The sequence below is a fragment of the Zingiber officinale genome, chromosome 5A, assembly GCF_018446385.1.
Source record: "Zingiber officinale cultivar Zhangliang chromosome 5A, Zo_v1.1, whole genome shotgun sequence".
NCBI classification, from domain to species: domain Eukaryota; kingdom Viridiplantae; phylum Streptophyta; class Magnoliopsida; order Zingiberales; family Zingiberaceae; genus Zingiber; species Zingiber officinale.
Window position 1 is genome coordinate 140,142,398 of NC_055994.1, and position 17,700 is coordinate 140,160,097.

Genomic DNA, 17,700 nt, shown 5'->3' on the forward strand with positions numbered 1-17,700 from the left:
ATTAAATCTCACATTGAAAATATATATATATATAAATCATAGGTTTAGAGATAAGATTTGACAACCTTTGGACAGTTTAGTCCTAATTTTGAGTTTCACTGAAACTTTAGGTCAGACCGATGTCTATTGTTCTTTTTTTGGGGAATACGTCCTCACCTACTCCTCTCAGGAAAGTTTACCTTTTGTCAGATCGGTCCTTCAGACCGACTAGACTTTTGCTTAACGTCTGAGACTTCAGACTTCATGTCGGACGTCTGCTCCATGACCCGTCCAATCTTCCACCTGGTGTCCACGATCCCCAAGACTTCCACTTAGAATCCATGACCCTAGGATTTCGCTTGATGTCCTTAACCTGCCAAGACTTTATCTAGTCTCCTAGACCAGGACTTCGTTGCTTAATCGCAGCTAGGACTTTCTATAACCTAGGGTTATCTCCCCCTAGGACCTAAGGTTACCTCCCTCTAGGGTTTTCTATCTGCCTAGAATCCACTAGAACTTTTGCCTAAGAATACTTAGGACTTTTCTACAAGTTCAGTCGCACTTGTTAGATCACAAGACATCTTAATTTTTGAACCTTTTGTCATTATTAAAACTCAGGTCCGATCGTCTGGTAGCACTTTTCCATCCTAGGAATGAGAGGGGAACTAGTCCAACTGCTCACCTAAACTTTCATAATTTTGTTATTCTATTAAACCAAGATCTTGGGATCTCCAATCAACAAAGTTGGGTTACCATTATGAATGTTCTTGTTTGGAGATTTTTAATCTCATTCCTCTTGATATACAGTATATTTGATCTCTATTCAAACCTTTTAATAGTATTGTGTCATCAAAGAATATTATATCGTGACTTACCATTATACATGCTATCGTGTGCCCTTGTAATTTCCAATTGATTATCATAATGTATCATCAAAGGCATTCAACTTCTTCTGCGGCTTTATCTAAGGCTATAAATGTTGGTTACTACTCGAAACACCGTTCTGTTTCCCCTGTACAAAAATTTGTACAAGCACAGAACTTAACCTAGCTACCCATGTGCTCTACTGAAGTTAAACTTGGATTGCAAACGATGCTTAACATTATTAATCCAAGTTGCTCTTCAAAAGTTAAACTTGGATTGGAAACGATACTTAACATTTTTACTCCAAGTTTAACCGATGTGATCTTCCTAAGTTAAACTATATTACAGAAGTTGATTACATATCTATTTTAAAGATCGGCTTCCAGGTTAAACATGATGAGGCACTAGGCCTTCTTGGTTATGGGATCATCCACCACTTCCTAGACAAAGCCTTTCAAAGAAATTGGATATTTAACTTCTTACATTAACCCTAGATTTAACTACAGAGACCATAATAGAAACACAAGATCGAAACACAAAATCGAAATACAAAATTGATAGCACAAAATCGAAACATAAAATCGCTAGCATCTTGTGTTGGTGTTTCAGAATCCATGCAAAGAAAACCAACTAATTAATTCAAAGCGGAAACCATTAATTAGTTATACCTTTCTTTGTAGCTAAAGACCTCTTGATCTTCTGTTGTATTTCTCTCCTCCTCTTGGACGTTGTGTGGGCAACGATCTACCAAGATGGAATCCACCCAAACCACTTCTTCTCCTCCAAGACTCTCGAGCCACCAAGAGATGCTAAAATAGGGAACTCCTTCTCTTCTTCTTCCCCTCCAAGCAACCGGCCACCTAGGTACTTCTTGTCTTCTCCTTCTTCTTCTTCAAGCTCCGACCTTAGAAGGAAGAAAAGGAGGAAGAAGGGAATATAGATGCCGCCGGCCTTAAGGGAAGAGAGAAGGAGAGGGTCGGCCACAAGCAAGGCGAAGAGGAGAATAATAATATATGTTACACCATAAGACATCACCTCCTCTTCTTTTATAATCCTTGTTCATGGCAAAAAAAGGAAAGTTTTAAACATAATTAAAACTTTCTTATTTGTGGCCTCCCTTTAAAAAAAAAAGAAATTTTAACAACAATTAAAATATCTCTTTTCTAAATTTCCTATTATACATGACAATAAAGGAAAGTTTTAAAATTAATCTCTCTCTTTTAAATCATGTAGACATCTACAAAAAAGGAAAGATTAAAATTAAAACTTCTCTTTTAAATCATGGTTACCAAAAAGGAAAGTTTTATCAAAAATTAAAATCTCTCTTTTAAGGAAAGATTTTAAAATTAAAACTCTCTTTTAAAACCATGTGGATAGCTATAAAAGGAAATATTAAAATCTCTCTTTTAAATTCCCTTAGTAGATGACTATAAAAGGAAAAGTTTTAAACAAAATTAAAATCTTTCTTTTAAACATTGTAGATAACTACAAAAGGAAAGATTTTATCAAAAATAAAATATCTCTTTAAACCATTGTAGATAACTACAAATAAGGAAAGATTTTAACAAAATTTTGTTTTTAATCAAAAACTTACTTTTCCTTTTACTTTGGTCGGCCCCATGCTTGGTCACCAAGCATGGCTTGGCCACCAAGCATGGCTTGGCCATCCCCTACTTGGGCTCCATGAAGGACTTGGGTAAAAGTGGACTTTATGGATACAAGGCTTTATAGAGGTTACAACAGGGACCGAGAGGAGAAATTGGTTTTGGTCTCCCGATGAGCTTGAGCTTCCTGTGTTCGCCCCAAACACCCAACTCAAGTTCATCAATAATAACTCATACCGCTAAAGAGTTATTATTGAACTATCACACTAATCCCAAATTACATTATGGGCTCCTTCTTATCATGAGTGTGTTAGTCTCCCTGTGTTTAAGATATCGAATGCTCACTAATTAAATGTGTTACTGACAACTCATTTAATTAATATCTAGCTCCAAGAGTAGTACCACTCAACTTCATTATCATGTCGGACTAAGTCCACCTGCATGGTTTACATGATAATCCTTATGAGCTTCTCAAGGAGACATCATCAACCTAGATTACTAGGACACAGTTTCCTTCTATAATCAACAACATATACCATATAAATAATATCATTTCCCAACTTATCGGGTCTGTTGATTTATCGAACTAAATCTCACCCATTGATAAATTAAAGAAATAAATACTAAGTATATGTGTTTGTTATTATATCAGGATTAAGAGTACGCACATCCATAATAACAGAGGTTTTGTTTTTTTATGCAGTCAGTATAAAAAAAACAACATCAAATAGTTCTGCTCAATACACACATAGTGTACTAGTGTAACTTTATAGTCAAGATAAACTAATACCAAAATACACTACAATCATTCCAATGGTTTGTCCCAATCCATCTTGGTTGTGAGCTACTATTTATAATTTATAAGGAATTGATAATATGATCTTCTGTGTGGCACCACACGCCATGTTATCTACAATATAAATTAAATAGGTAACTGCATTTAACATAAATACAGACATTTGACCAATGTGATTCTTATGTTTATACAAAAAGCTAAGCTTTTAGTATACATCCCAACAATAAACTCACATTCCATAGTTGATCAAGCTATGCACGTTTATTTCATGGATTTCTATGAGACTACTCAACCACCAACGGTAAAGACATATCCACTGGTGGATTTAGAATTTTTTGTATCAGATATCCAATTTGCATCATAATAACCTTCTAGTGTCGTTGTATATCTTGTATAATGTAATTCATACTCTAAGGTGCATCTTAAATATTTAAGAACCCTTATTAATGTCTTTCAATGGTCATTATTTGGATTACTTACAAATCTACTTAATTTGTTGATCGTATGGGTAATATCTGGATGTGTGTATTTAGTGATATATATCAAACTGTCAATTATCCTCAAATATTCCAATTGGGATATAGGTTCACCATGGTTTTAGCCAAGTACAAGCTTAAGTTTATCGGTATTTTTACATGGAAAAGATCATATACATTAAATTTCTTTAGTATTGTCTCACTATAATAAGATTGTGAAAGAATACTTCCATCTAATATCTTATCAATCTTAATCCCAAATATAACGTCCACTATACCCATATCGTTCATATCAAAGTTTTTAGTCAACATCTTCTTAGTAGTCATAATTATATCATGATTACTTCTCACGATGAGCATATCGTCTACATATAGACAAATAATGACAAACAAGTCAGGTATGCCTTTGATATATATACATTTATCACTCTCATTTATTTTAAATCCATTTGACATCAAAGTTTTGTCAAATTTCTCATGTCACTGTTTTGGTGCTTGTTTTAGCCCATATAGTAACTTCACAAGTCCACACACCTTATTTTCTTATCTTGGAGCCACAAACCCTTCAGGTTGCTCCATATATAATTCTTCTTCTAATTCACCATTTAGAAAGGCTATTTTCACATCTATTTGATGTATCTCAAGGTTATATATTGCAGCAATAATAATAAGTACTCGAATGGATGTAATCCTTGTTATTGATGAATATGTATCAAAGAAGTCAAGACTTTCCTTTTGTTTGAATCCCTTTGCCACTAGTCTTACATTGTATTTTTCAATAGTTCCATTAGTTTTATATTTCTTCTTTAGGATCCATTTACATCCTAAAGGCTTGATTCCAGGTGGAATATCTACCAATTCCCAAGTATGATTTTGCATGATGAAATTTATTTCACTATTGACGACTTCTTTCAAAAAGGGAGCCTTAGGACTTGATAAGGTTTTACTTATTGTCCTTGGTTTATTTTCCAACATATAAGTTATGAAATCAAGACTAAATGAATTTACTATCCTGACCCTCTTACTGCGTCTTGGTTTTTCATTATTTCCATGATTATCTTTACTTGTAGTTTCATAAGTTTTTTTATTTAAACTTTCCTCTTTCCTATCTTTGCAAGGAAAGATATCTTCAAAAAATACAACATTCTTTGATTCAATTGTTGTTCTAACATGTACATCAAGGATTGTTGATTTGTACACTAAAAATTGATATGAACTATTATTATTGGCATATCCAATAAAAATGTTGATCCGGCGGTAAAAATCCGGAATCCCATAAGGAGTCAACGCTGAGGGGAGGTCAAAGGATCCAGTGGCTCGCCGGAAAAGGGCGAGCCGACCGGACTCAGAAGAAAGGGAAATCTGATAGTAAAAGGCACCCTGGTAGGGACCAGGGGTCCGACGCTCAAATAAAGCAGTGCGTAATGACCGAGCGGAAGGAGGTGCCGCCCGGACGGCGCAAAGAATCAAGGTCGTCCGGACGACGTTCATCGCCCAGGTACCCCAGTCAGACGGTGGGTAAAAGACGGGGACATCTTCTGACAGCCACACGCAGAATCCTACGACGGGTGGTCTGCCGTCCCATCAAAGAACATGCTCGGATTGTGGCTGGTGTCGGTAAGCTCTCCGACAAGTGCATACCGTGGTATGGGTTGCTGTACGCACCTCGGTGGGCATGCATCAGTTCCTTCTCCGTCCTATATAAAGAGGCTATTACTTCGCCAAAGGTACAATCTGACAACCACTTTCTCCACCACTTACCTTGAGCGTCGGAGGACCGTCGTTGGGGCACCCCTCCGGCTCGGTTTTGTTGCGGGTTCGCCGGAGCGAGGAGGCGCCACGTGCCCAGCGTCCGATGATTCCTTGGACAGGATCAAATTGGTGCCGTCTGTGAACGCTCCTGCATTCGAACAAGGACAATGGACGGCTGGGCGACAACACACGGTGGCGCTTTCAGCAGAAGAACTCGACGCTCTAGTCGAGATGAGGGCCGCCAAACTCATGGAGCAAAAACAAAAGCACGGCCGGAGCAACAAGCAACATCTGCGTCGGTGGCCGAGCCACCTCCGACCGTCGCATTCCATCGGGCCTTATTTCGCACCCCTGCCATACCAGGCCGAAGAGATAGAGGATCTTCCTCGGATGAAATGCCAAGGCGGGATGACAGGAAGGGAAAGCTCGCGGACTCCTCCCAGCGGATCAATCGCCAATTTTCGGAGGCTATCTACGAGACCTCTGCCCAAGCACTTCGTGCCTCCGACGATCGGCGAATACAATGGAACAACAGACCGGATGATCATCTTGGTAAGTTCGATAATACAGCCACGCTCCATCAGTACACAGATGGAGTAAAGTGTAAGTCTCCTTACCACCCTCTCGGGATCGGCTCAGCGGTGGTTTCGGAGGTTGCGGACGGATCCATCACGAGCTTCAAGGAATTCGAACGGCCTTCCTCCACCACTTCGCGGTGGTGGCGTTATCAAAGACAAGTGTCGGCTTATTCGCCATCAAGCAGGCCGAGAGAATCGCTTGAGGTTATATTCGATTCAACCAAGTGGCGATGGATATCCCCACGGCCACATCGGAGGCGATGATGAATGCCTTCACGCAGGCCTTGTGGATGGGGACTTCTTCCGGTCGCTCATCCAGCCGCCCGAGATTATGATCACATGCTACATCGGACCAGAATATATAAATGTGGAAGAAGCGTAAGCCGCTCGGAAAAAAACTCGGTAGGCGCACTGTTCATCTGCGGAAGCGACCGCGCTCAGCTGACCACCGAGGACCGAGGCGAAGCAATTCGATCCCTCACGCGGATCGCACAAAGTGGGCTGCTCGAAGCCAAAGAAGAGGTGGACCCCTATGTTCGCACCTTCCACGGACGGATCGCACAACACGAGGATTGCGAAGCCTTCCTTTGTGTCAATCTGTTCGGGAAAGCGAGCGGTGCGCCTCCCATCGGCGAGGCGTGGGACTCATGAAGTGGCGGACCCGCGGGGCGACATCAGTGAACACCGATCGGCACCGATCTCGGCGGGGAGAATCGCGGGCATCGGAGAATGGTCACGGCCAGTCCGCTCGGGAGGAGAAAATAGGAGCAATACTTCCGAGGCGAGATCAGCGTTATTGCTGGTGGGCCGGAGGAGACTCAACCAAGAGCGAAAGGCGGGCGTCCGCAGATCCAGCGGTGGTGCGGCCAAGCGGGCAAGTGGACGGAAATCACTTTCGGACCGGGGACTTAGAAGGAGTAGAAGTGCCCCATGACGGCCTTGCTCATTAAAGCGGTAATAGCAAATTACACCATTCACAGCATATTTGACACAGGGAGCTCGGTCAACATCATATTCAAGAAGGCGTTCGATCGGTGCAAATTGATCAAGCCATGCGACCCGCTCTACGGGTTTCACGAACGAAGTTCAGGTCGGACAAATCCGGTGGCCATCTCATTGGGAGAAGAGCCGCTCAGAGGACCGGGACAATAAACTTCGTGGTGGTCGACTCTCCTCATCCTACAACGTCATTTTGGGGCGACCGGAGAATTCCGAGCGGTTGTCTCAACCTTCCACCAAGATAAAGTTCCCGTGGAGGACAAAGTAGGAGAAGTGCGAGGAGATCAGCTAGCGGCTCGGCGGTGCTATATAGAGATGATCCGATCCGCTCGAAGGCGCCCCGAATTGAGGTACACGTCATAACCGAGAAACCTCCGCTTTAATTTATGATGAAAAGGAGAAGTCGGATCCATCAGACCGATCGAAGGCCCGACTTTTATCGCCTCGATCCGGGGAAGAGCGAAGGAGAAGGCGATTAATGCCTCAGCGAAATCATGATGTCTTCATCTAGTCGAGTTACCGGAATTTCGCCGACCCTAGCGCAGCATGAATTGCATGTCGGACGCTCGGCCATGAAGCGGAGAAAAAGGGACTTCAGGGCAGAATGCCATTATCCGGGAGGTGGAAAAACTTGAAGGCCGGCCACATCGCGAGTGCGGTTCAGGTGGGCGTAATCTTGGTCTCAAGCCGGCGGCAAGTGGAGGGTGCATCGACTTTCGAGATTTAAACAAGGCATGCCCAAGTTTCTATCCTCTTGGATAGATCAGGTGGTGGACTACGGTCGGCTGCGAATTAATTGCATGCTTGACGGCTACCAAGGATATCATCAAGTCTTGCTCGCCGGAAGATCAAGAAAAATTAAGCTTCGTAACGACACATATTGTTACAATGTGATGCCGTTCGGATTGAAGAATGCAGGGGCCACCTATCAACGCTTGATGAACAAGGTGTTCAAGGAGCGGATCGGCGGAATCTGGAAGTTTATGTGGGCGACATTCTTATCAAATCCGTCAGAGCGGCCGATCTTTTCAAGGATATGGAAGAAACCTTCCGAGCAGCAAATATGGAGTCAAGCTAAATCCCCAAAAGTGCTGTTCGGCAAAGGAGGCGTTTCTTGGGTACATAGTGACCGAGCGGAATCGAAGCAAATCCGGCAAGGTTAAAGCACTGCAAGACATGCCCCAAGAAATACAAGAGAAGTGCAAGGTTGACCGGTCGGATAACTACTTTATCCAGATTAGAGCCTGCCATTCTTCAAGATCTGCACCGCCACTAAGTTCGATGGGATGAAGAATGTGACCGAGCATTTGAAGAGTTGAAGACATATCTTAATTCTCTGCTAGTGCCAAGCCGGTCGGGGTGAGTCACTTTATATGTATCTGTCAAATGAGCATGTTGTAGGCTCGGCACTTGTGAGGGCGACGAACAGCCGGTGTATTTTCTAAGCCACATTTTAAAGATGCTGAATCTCGTTACACTGGGCTCGGAAGTTGGCCTTTGCTTTGGTTCTAGCCGCTCGGCGCTGCGACGTATTTCTTGGCTCACACCATTATTGTCCGGACGAGCAGTCCACTCGGAAGAGTCTGTTGAATCCGAAGCGTCCGGACGGCTTATCAAGTGGACGACGAATTAAGTGAATTTGACATCCAATATCAGCCCGCTCGGCGATTATAGCCCAATCCTTGGCTGATTTTGTGACCAAGTGCAAAGGCCGGAGCGGAAGCTATGTGGAGAATATATGTGGATGGATCCTCCACTCGGCTCGGAAGTGGGATCGAATATTACTACTCTCACCTCGGTAGAAAAGATGCACCTATCAGTCCGGCTAGATTACAAAGCTACTAACAATGAAGCGGTATGAGGCCCTCATAGCCGGATTGCAGGCGGCACGACATGTGGGAGCGGTCGGGTGACACTCTATTCGATTCACAGTTGCGCTCAGCAACTTTTCGGCACCTTTGAAATCAAGCGTGTTCGGCTCAAACTCTGGCTGAGGCCTTTGAAAACTCAAAGCTACTTTAGAGGTGCTTATTGAAGATCCCGAGCGGAGAACCGGCCGATGAGTTAGCCAAACTCGCGAGCTCAATAACGTCGGTCGCCATTCAGCAACCAATTGAAAAGCTGCTGGTGGCGCATGTCGACCGGATGCAAGGCCTCGTTCCCAGTGATTGGAGGACACCTATTATAGAATTCCTCCGTTCGGGCACCACACCATCCGATGAATATGCAGGCTCCTCGGAAGAAGAGCCGGTCGGTTTACGCTCATCGGAGATCGACTTTACAAGAAAGCTTTCTCTTGAAATGTGTAAGCTCGGAGGACTCGACTTACATCCTTCAAGTACATCAAGGATCATGTGGGGTCATCCAGGCGGACGCTCATTGGCCAAGACCGCTTGGCGGATACTTTTGGCCAACTTTACAAACAGATGCCGCTCGGACAGTATCTACATGCCTTTCATGCCAGAAGTATCACAACTTCTCCCACCGACCGGCAGAGGAAATGAAGGCATCAACCATCTCATGTCCGTTCGATCAATGGGGAATGGATATTGTGGGTCCATTTCCGATGACGATCGGGCAGAGGAAATTTTTACTAGTAGCGGTAGACTATTTCTCCAAGTGGGTGGAGGCCGAGCCGCTGGCAAAGATCACTGAACAAATGGTTAAAAAATTCATCTGGCAACACATCATTTGTCGGTTCGGCATCCCTCTCCGACTAGTGTCTGACAACGGGCGGCAGTTCACAGGGAAGATGTTAGAGGATTGGTGCAAAAGCTACGGCATTGAGCAACATTTCACGTCCGTGGCCTATCCTCAAAGCAACGGTCAAGCTGAAGTCGCCAACCGTGAAATTCTTCGTATTCTGCGCGCTCGGCTCGACCATTTGGGAGGGAGTTGGCCGGATGAAGTGCCGAGCGTCTTGTGGGCCATCCGAACGACGCCAAAAGAAGGGACGGGAGTCACACCGTTCCATTTGGTATATGGCGGTGAGGCTGTCATACCGGTCGAAGTCGGCATTGAGTCAGCCCGGATCCAGAGCTATGATGATGACAACGCCGAACGAAGAAACATGGAGCTGGACTTGGTAGAAGAGGAGAGGGCAAAGGCGTCCGTTCGGCTGATGGCATACCGTCAGCGGATGAAGCAAAACTACAACCGGCGCGTAATTCCCAGATCGTTCCAAGTCGGCGATCTTATCTGGAAGAAAGTCAAGCCGGTCGGAGATGTCGGCAAGCTTGAAGCTCCATGGGCAGGCCCTTTCAAAATCATCGAAAAGCTCCGCTCGTTTGAGGACGAGGACGGACGGCGGCTAGATAGGCCGTGGAGCGAACCACCCTTACCTGGCGGGGTGAAAGGTGTATCCCTGTAAATCACCCATGTATTTCATTTTTCGACTAAATACTTGAAATGCGAGATGAAAAGTCAAAAGAGCGAATATAAGGCATTATCATCGTAACTCGAAGGCCCCCCGATCGGCCGGGAGGTTTATATCAGAGCCACAGGGCTCGAGGCGAAACCCCGAGTTCGGTAGGAGGTTTATATCAGGCAGGGGCTCGAACACAGCTGAGCCACTCGGCGGTACATTTAGTGAGTACTTCCTCGGGAGCGAAGGCTGAGCCGCTCGGCCAGTACATTTAGCGAGAATACCTCGGGAGGATTATATCTGAGCAAGCGCTCGATGTGAAGGCCCGAGCCGGTCGGCCGGGTGTTACCGAGCCAAGCTCGACGACGAAGGCCCGAGCCGTTCGGCCGGGTGTAGTCTCACGGAAAACCGACGAGCACCGTCGTTAAAATCGAGGCGCGATCGGCTATAAATATCCGCTGTCTAGCCCAAACGTTAAACCGTAGAGCCGTGCCGACCGGCTATAAAAACCGCGAAAGACGAGCCCCGTCGTTAAAATCGAGAGCCGCGATCGGCTATAAATATCTGCGTCGTCGAGCTCGACGATAAATATCGAGGCAGGCGTCATAAATAATCCGTGGACGAACCGGCGAGCCCGTCGTTAAAATCGAGGCCGACCGGCTATAAATATCCGCTCGGAAGACCGTCGATAAATATCGAGAGACACTTAAAGTTGGGACGAGGAAAAATTTCTTGCTAAAATAGAAAGGAGCAGAAGACTATCTAATATGCAAGCCAAAAAGTCATTACATAGATAAGTGGGGCAAGCCGAAAAAGTTTACAGAAACGCTCCTCACACATCGAAATCAAAAAGAGCGTCGGGGATGGCGTCCATCACGCTCGCCAGATCCTTAGGGGGGATAGTCAGCTCGGCAGACAGGTGACCTTTGGTCTTCAGATAGCCCACCGCCGCCTTGATGGCCTCCTCGAACGTGAGGGATATCTTGTCGGTAAACTTCTCTCCGAAGCCTTCCGAGCGGAGGAACGCCTTCCTCACTTCGTCCGAGCGGGCCGACTCCCCCTCTTGATACTCCTTGAGCGCGGCATGGGCAGCGTCGCTAGCAGCTTGGAGATCCTTCAGGTCTCCATCGAATCTTTGGAGATCAGCCGAGCGGCTCTCTTTTTCGGTGGCCAGCAGAGCATCCAGGTCCTTGATGCGTTGCTCCAGCCCCCGGATCTCCACCTTCATGTGGTCCATATCGTTGATGGCTTGTTGCTTCCAAGTGATCGCCGTCTGGATCTCCTTGTCTCGCTGCTTAATCATTGTTTCAAGCCGAACGACCTTGATCGCCAGATCAGAGGCTCGTTTCCGTTCGGCTTCTAGCGATTTCTTGGCCTTCTCCAGAGCGGCCATCCCCCGCCGTTTTTGTTTCTTGATTCCTCCTCCAGCTCGGCCAACCGATCGCTAATGGCGATCTGCTCCACCCAGTTACGCTAGCAAACACGAGCAGGTAAAACTTCAAATAAGAGAGAGAGGGGAAGGGCTATACCGGTGGTGATTGAAGGTTCTTGTCGCTTGCCGGGAGTCAACTTAGCTATCCGACTCAGAGCATCTATCCAAGCTTGTGCGAGAGGGCCGTCGGGGTGATCATCTGCTCGAAACACCCCGATCGGCGGTAGCCATGTCGCCTCCGAAGGGAGGCGCGAGCGGTTTAAGTAAATTCGCTCGGCCCGCTCCGAGATGGCCCGGAAGAGGTGGGTAGCTCGCCTAAACGCCTGAGGCTGGGAGGCGGCACCTCAGAGCTGGCCCTCGGAGAATCCTGAGGGTCGGGGTACTCTCGAGAGAGCTATTCGGACAGACCTGGCATCTGCACCCTTTGTGGCTCATCAAGTGTAGGCGGGCGGATTCGGTCGTGGCGTTCCGGCAGTAACACATCATCTGCGAACGCCCTCCACTTCAGCTTCACTCGCAGGTTCTATATTGCCCGTGGCCTCATCGGGAGGGGCAGGGCGTCCGGGGCTTCTGGGACCGTTGGGCCCCGTTCGGCGGCCTCCTGGCTCGTCACCGCCTCAATCCGAGCGGCCTTGAGTTTGAGCTTCTCGGTGGCTCGGCCCGCCACATGACCTCAGGTGCAGAGGAGAATAAATCAGTTAGAACAAAATAAAGGGGAAGATAGGGAAGCTTACTCATGCTACAAGGCGGATCGGCTGGTGTAGAAGACAAGCCGAATATATGCATTACTCCTGGGAGAAGCATCTTGTCAATGTGGTAGCGTTGACCGACTAGCTGTTCGGCTGCATGGAGATAGTCTGCGTCACCTCTAAACTTGCCGAGCTCCGGTTCGCGGGCATAGCCGTCTGCCACTTGGTGCGGAAAGTGGGCCGCTCGGGAAAGCGTATATAGAAAAAATGCTCCTTCCAGTGTTTGTTGGAGCTCGGCATATTATCGAAAAGGACGAAGCCTATCCTAGATTGGAAAACAAAGGTGCCCCACTCGGCTTGCTTGGGATAGTAGAAGTAGTGGAAGATTTTTGGGGTTAAGGGATTGCCGTTTAGTTTGAACAAAACTACCACTCCGCTCAGCAACCTAATAGAATTAGGAACTACTTGGCCGAGCGGAATGCGGAAATAGTTGCAAACTTCTAAGAAAAACTTGTGAGGAGGAAAACGTAGTCCGGCCAGGAATTGATCCCGGAAGAAGACAACAGTGCCGGGCGGAGGATCGTTAGGCCGATCGGAAGGCTTGGCTAACACTATTTCGTGGTCGGTCGGTAGGTCATATGCTCTAGTGAGGCGCATGGCGTCTTCCTCGTCGAACCGACTTTCCATGTTCGAGTACCAAAGACCCGGAGCACCGCCGGTTGACTGCGAGGTACTGGTCATGATCGAAAGGCCAGAATGCGAGATAGAAGAGGATGGTTCAAGCAAAGGAAGAAAACCGGCTGAAAAGGATGATTAACAGAAAGAAGAATGCGTCTGAAGCGAGAAAAAGGCTCTTACAGGCGAGGAAGATGACCGGAAGAAGCCGTGTGATCATCGGAAAGTCTGAGAACAAAGTCGCCGATTAGAGGGGGAATGACAGGAGTTTGGAAACGAAGAAGACGAAATGCGGCGGAAACGAAGTCAAGGGTCTTATATCGCCGCCCGGAAACGATCTCCACCGTCCGATCCAGGTCGTCGATATCGAGGTTGTCATCGGATCGTCCGTTTCAAACGGCGGCTGTCCCATCGGAAGTGACGCAACCGCCATACTCTGACAAATGCACGGTCGCCACGTGTCAGCCGGTTACTAGCCGCATTTAATGAGCTCCCCTTACCGTGCGCAGAGCACGTGAGGGGTAGTGTGGGAGAACAACGGACATCGATTCCCAGAAAATACAAGGCATGGGCAAAGTATCGCCGGACAGACAGATATCGCCGCACGGATGAGCATCTTTATGCCTGGCCGAGCGGCCTAAGGCAATGATCATTGTTCGACAGATCGGCAGTCCAGTCAGTCGGACTTTGCCTCCTTCGACTAGACTCGAGAGGAAGGCAAGTGATCCGGCGGTAAAAATCCGGAACCCCATAAGGAGTCAACGCTGAGGGGAGGTCAAAGGATCCAGTGGCTCGCCGGAAAAGGGCGAGCCGACCGGACTCAGAAGAAAGGGAAATCTGATAGTAAAAGGCACCCTGGTAGGGGCCAGGGGTCCGACGCTCAAATAAAGCAGTGCATAATGACCGAGCGGAAGGAGGTGCCGCCCGGACGGCGCAAAGAATCAAGGCCGTCCGGACGACGTTCATCGCCCGCCCGGCGGGCCGGACGTTCCGGTCAGCTGTGCCATACTTCTAGTCTGACAACGGGTGGTCCTGCCGTCCCATCAAAGAACATGCTCGGACTGTGGCAGCATGGCGTCAGGTAAGCTCTCTGACAAGTGCATACCGTGGTATGGGTTGTTGACACGTACGCACCTCGGTGGGCGTGCATCAGTTCCTTCTCCGTCCTATATAAAGAGGCTATTACTTCGCCAAAGGGACGCATGATACAAATTCGGCAGCCACTTTCTCCACCATTTACCTGACTTGAGCGTCGGAGGACCGTCGTCGGGGCACCCCTCCCGGCTCGGTTTTGTTGCAGGTTCGCCGGAGCACTCGAGGATCCAGCAGAGAGCGCCACGTGCCCAGCGTCCGCTGATTCTTGGTTCGGACAAGATCAAATGTAATTGATTGTCTTTGGTCCTATTTTAGTTTGCTTTGGCTTAGACACTTCTACCTTAGCCAAACACCCCCACACTTTCAAATATTTATAAGAAGACTTATGACCTTTCCATAACTCATAAGGAGTTTTATCTTTCTTTTTGTGAGGGATTTTATTGAGAATATGATTTGTCGATAAAATAGCTTCCTCCCATGAATTTTGGGGTAAACCCAAACTTATCAACATAGCATTCATCGTTTTCTTAAGAGTTTGGTTCTTATGTTCGACAATCCCATTTGATTGAGAAGAGTAAGGAGCTATCGATTGATGAATAATGCCAGATTATGCACAAAATTCATTAAATGGACCATCATATTCTCCTCGATCAATTCAAATTCTTTTAATTCGTTGACCAATTTGATTCTCAATTTCATTCTTATAATTTTTGAATGCTTCCCAGGCTTTATCTTTGCCTTTCAATAAATACACATAATAGTTTCTAATGCAATCATCAATAAAAGCAACAAAGTACTTTTTGTCTCCTCTAGTTTGCACAAATTTTAAGTCACATATGTCACTGTGAATTAATTCTAGAGGGGTCGTGCTTTTTTTCATTGAATTGAAATACAACTTTATCATTTTCGCTTCAACGCATATTTCACATTTATGTGTCTAATCAACGTTAAATGTTGTCAATAAATTTAAATTTATAAGTCATCATAAAGTGTTATAATTTACATGTCCAAGTCTAAGATGCCATAAATTGGAACAGTCAACCAAATAAGAAGAATTTATAATTTTATTGCCATTGAATTCATGGTGTACAACTATTACATTCATTTTGAATAGATCACTCTCCATGAACTCTCTACCTATGAATTGACCATTTTTTTATCAATACATATTTATTTGACTCAAACACTAGCCTAAATTCAGCTTTGACAAGAGCTAACCCTGACACTAAATTCTTCCGAATGTCGAGAACATGAAGCATATCAATTAGTGACACTTCTTTGCCTGATGTCATCTTTAGTACCACCTTGTCAAGACCAACAATGTTGGAAGTTGCAGAATTGCCCATGATTAGTTTTCTCCTATTATAGTGGTATAAGTTGAAAGCTAGGCCTTGTCAGAGCAAATGTGTCATGTGGCACCAGTATCAACCCACTACTGCCTTGGATTGTTCACTAAGTTAGTTTCAAATACAATGACAGTTAGGTCTAATTTTGACATATCTATTGGCACTGACTTATCTTCAGTCATGTGCACTTGAGTGACTTTCTTGGGCGTTAGCAGTCTTTGGCCTTGTAATTCAGTTTTCCATAGTTGTGGCATATTCCTTGGAACTTCTTGGCTCTCCCTTAGCTTTGCCCTTTACCAGAATACTTTCTTTTCTTGGTAGTGTTTGGTTTTAGCATATTTGGCTTTGCAAATATAGGCATTTTTATTGATGTTGATTGCTTACGATTGTCTTCTTCTATCCACAATCTTACAATCAGATCCTCAAGTCTTATCTCCTTTTGCTTGTGCTTTAAATAATTTTTGAATTCCCTCTAAGAAGGTGGAAGTTTCTCGATTATCGTGGCAACTTTAAAGGACTCATTCACTGTCATACCCTCGGCATGTAGATTATGTAAGATCGACTGCAACTCTTGGACTTAAGTTGTCATAGTTTCAGAATCAATTATCTTGAAGTATAAGAATTTGCTGATGATGAATTTCTCCAATTCGACATCTTTTGTTTTGTACTTTCTTTTCAGAGATTTCCATAACTCTTTTGCAGTTGTCATTAGAAGATACATATTGTATAACGTGTTGTCCAAGCCATTGAGGATATAGTTTTGACATAAGAAGTCACTATGTCCCCAAGCACATGACGCCTTCTTATCTTTATCATTTTCACCTTGAGATATAGAGGGTGCATCTTCACATATGAATCTCACAAGGTTCAATGTGGTTAGGTAAAATAATATCTTTTGCTTCCACATCTTGAAATTCGTACCTAAAAACTTCTCTGGCTTCTCGCCATGCACTGGTAGAATAGGAGTCATCAATGATGAATTCATTAAGATTGCATGAACTATTGGAGATCTTGTAGCCGACTAGAAGGGGGGTTGAATAGACGTTGCCCCCAATTGATCGCTTCTTTCTACAATATTAGTGCACTAGCGGAAATACAAATAAAGCAAGTAGAAAGTTAAACTAAAGAAAGGAAATGCAAATCACAGCATGTCAATTTACGTGGTTCTAAGATTAGGGCTTCTACTCCACGCCAGCCTATAAGATGGATGATCCCTCAATCCTTCAGTGGATTAGCCCCTGGAAACTCCGGCTATCTCAAGTCTCATTGTGGGTGGAGAAACCTCACCACAACACTCTCCAAGACCTCTTGGATTACAGAAGCACTTGAGAACTAGTTGACTACAAATAAGGCTTCAACCAAGTCTAATTTCGTCAACCTTAAACCAAGCTCCAAAGCCTTAGTTATATAAGCCACAGGTTGGCAAACCCCGCCTACCAGTCGATTGGTGAAAGTGCTAGTAGATTGCCTTTTGTGGAGATTTGATCATTACATCCCAACGGCTCGATACCAGTCGATAGGTGAAAGTACCAGTTGATTATTCTACACTGGCTGAGTGAACAAAGACATTCTATTCGCTCCCCAGTCGATTGGTGAAAGTACCAGTTGACTGGTACCCCGAGTATAATCTCACGCACTCTGACCCTCACCCTTACGACTCACTTGACTCTTCGTTGCAGCCTTGACCTCTTACCTTCAAGTCTACTTTCTTTGGCTCTCATCCCTTGGATGCACCCAAGCCCGCGGCTTGTCCCAATGCCATCTTTCACGTATGCCTCAAAGTCACTTCGCTCGACCCTTGTCCTTACTGCCTTGTCCACGGTCCCTTGGATGCTCCATCCTTCACCAGACCCAAAGTCATCAAGCTGAGTCATATGTGTATCCTATAAACTTGCACACTCACATACACATATCAAATAACAAGGGTAAATATAACTTAAACCTTTTTCCCAAACATCAAAATATATGGTCGCACGGACCATTAAAATTGCTCCAACATGAATAACTTCATCTTAAAATTGTTGGGATCTTATTGTGGTGCAATCTGAGCG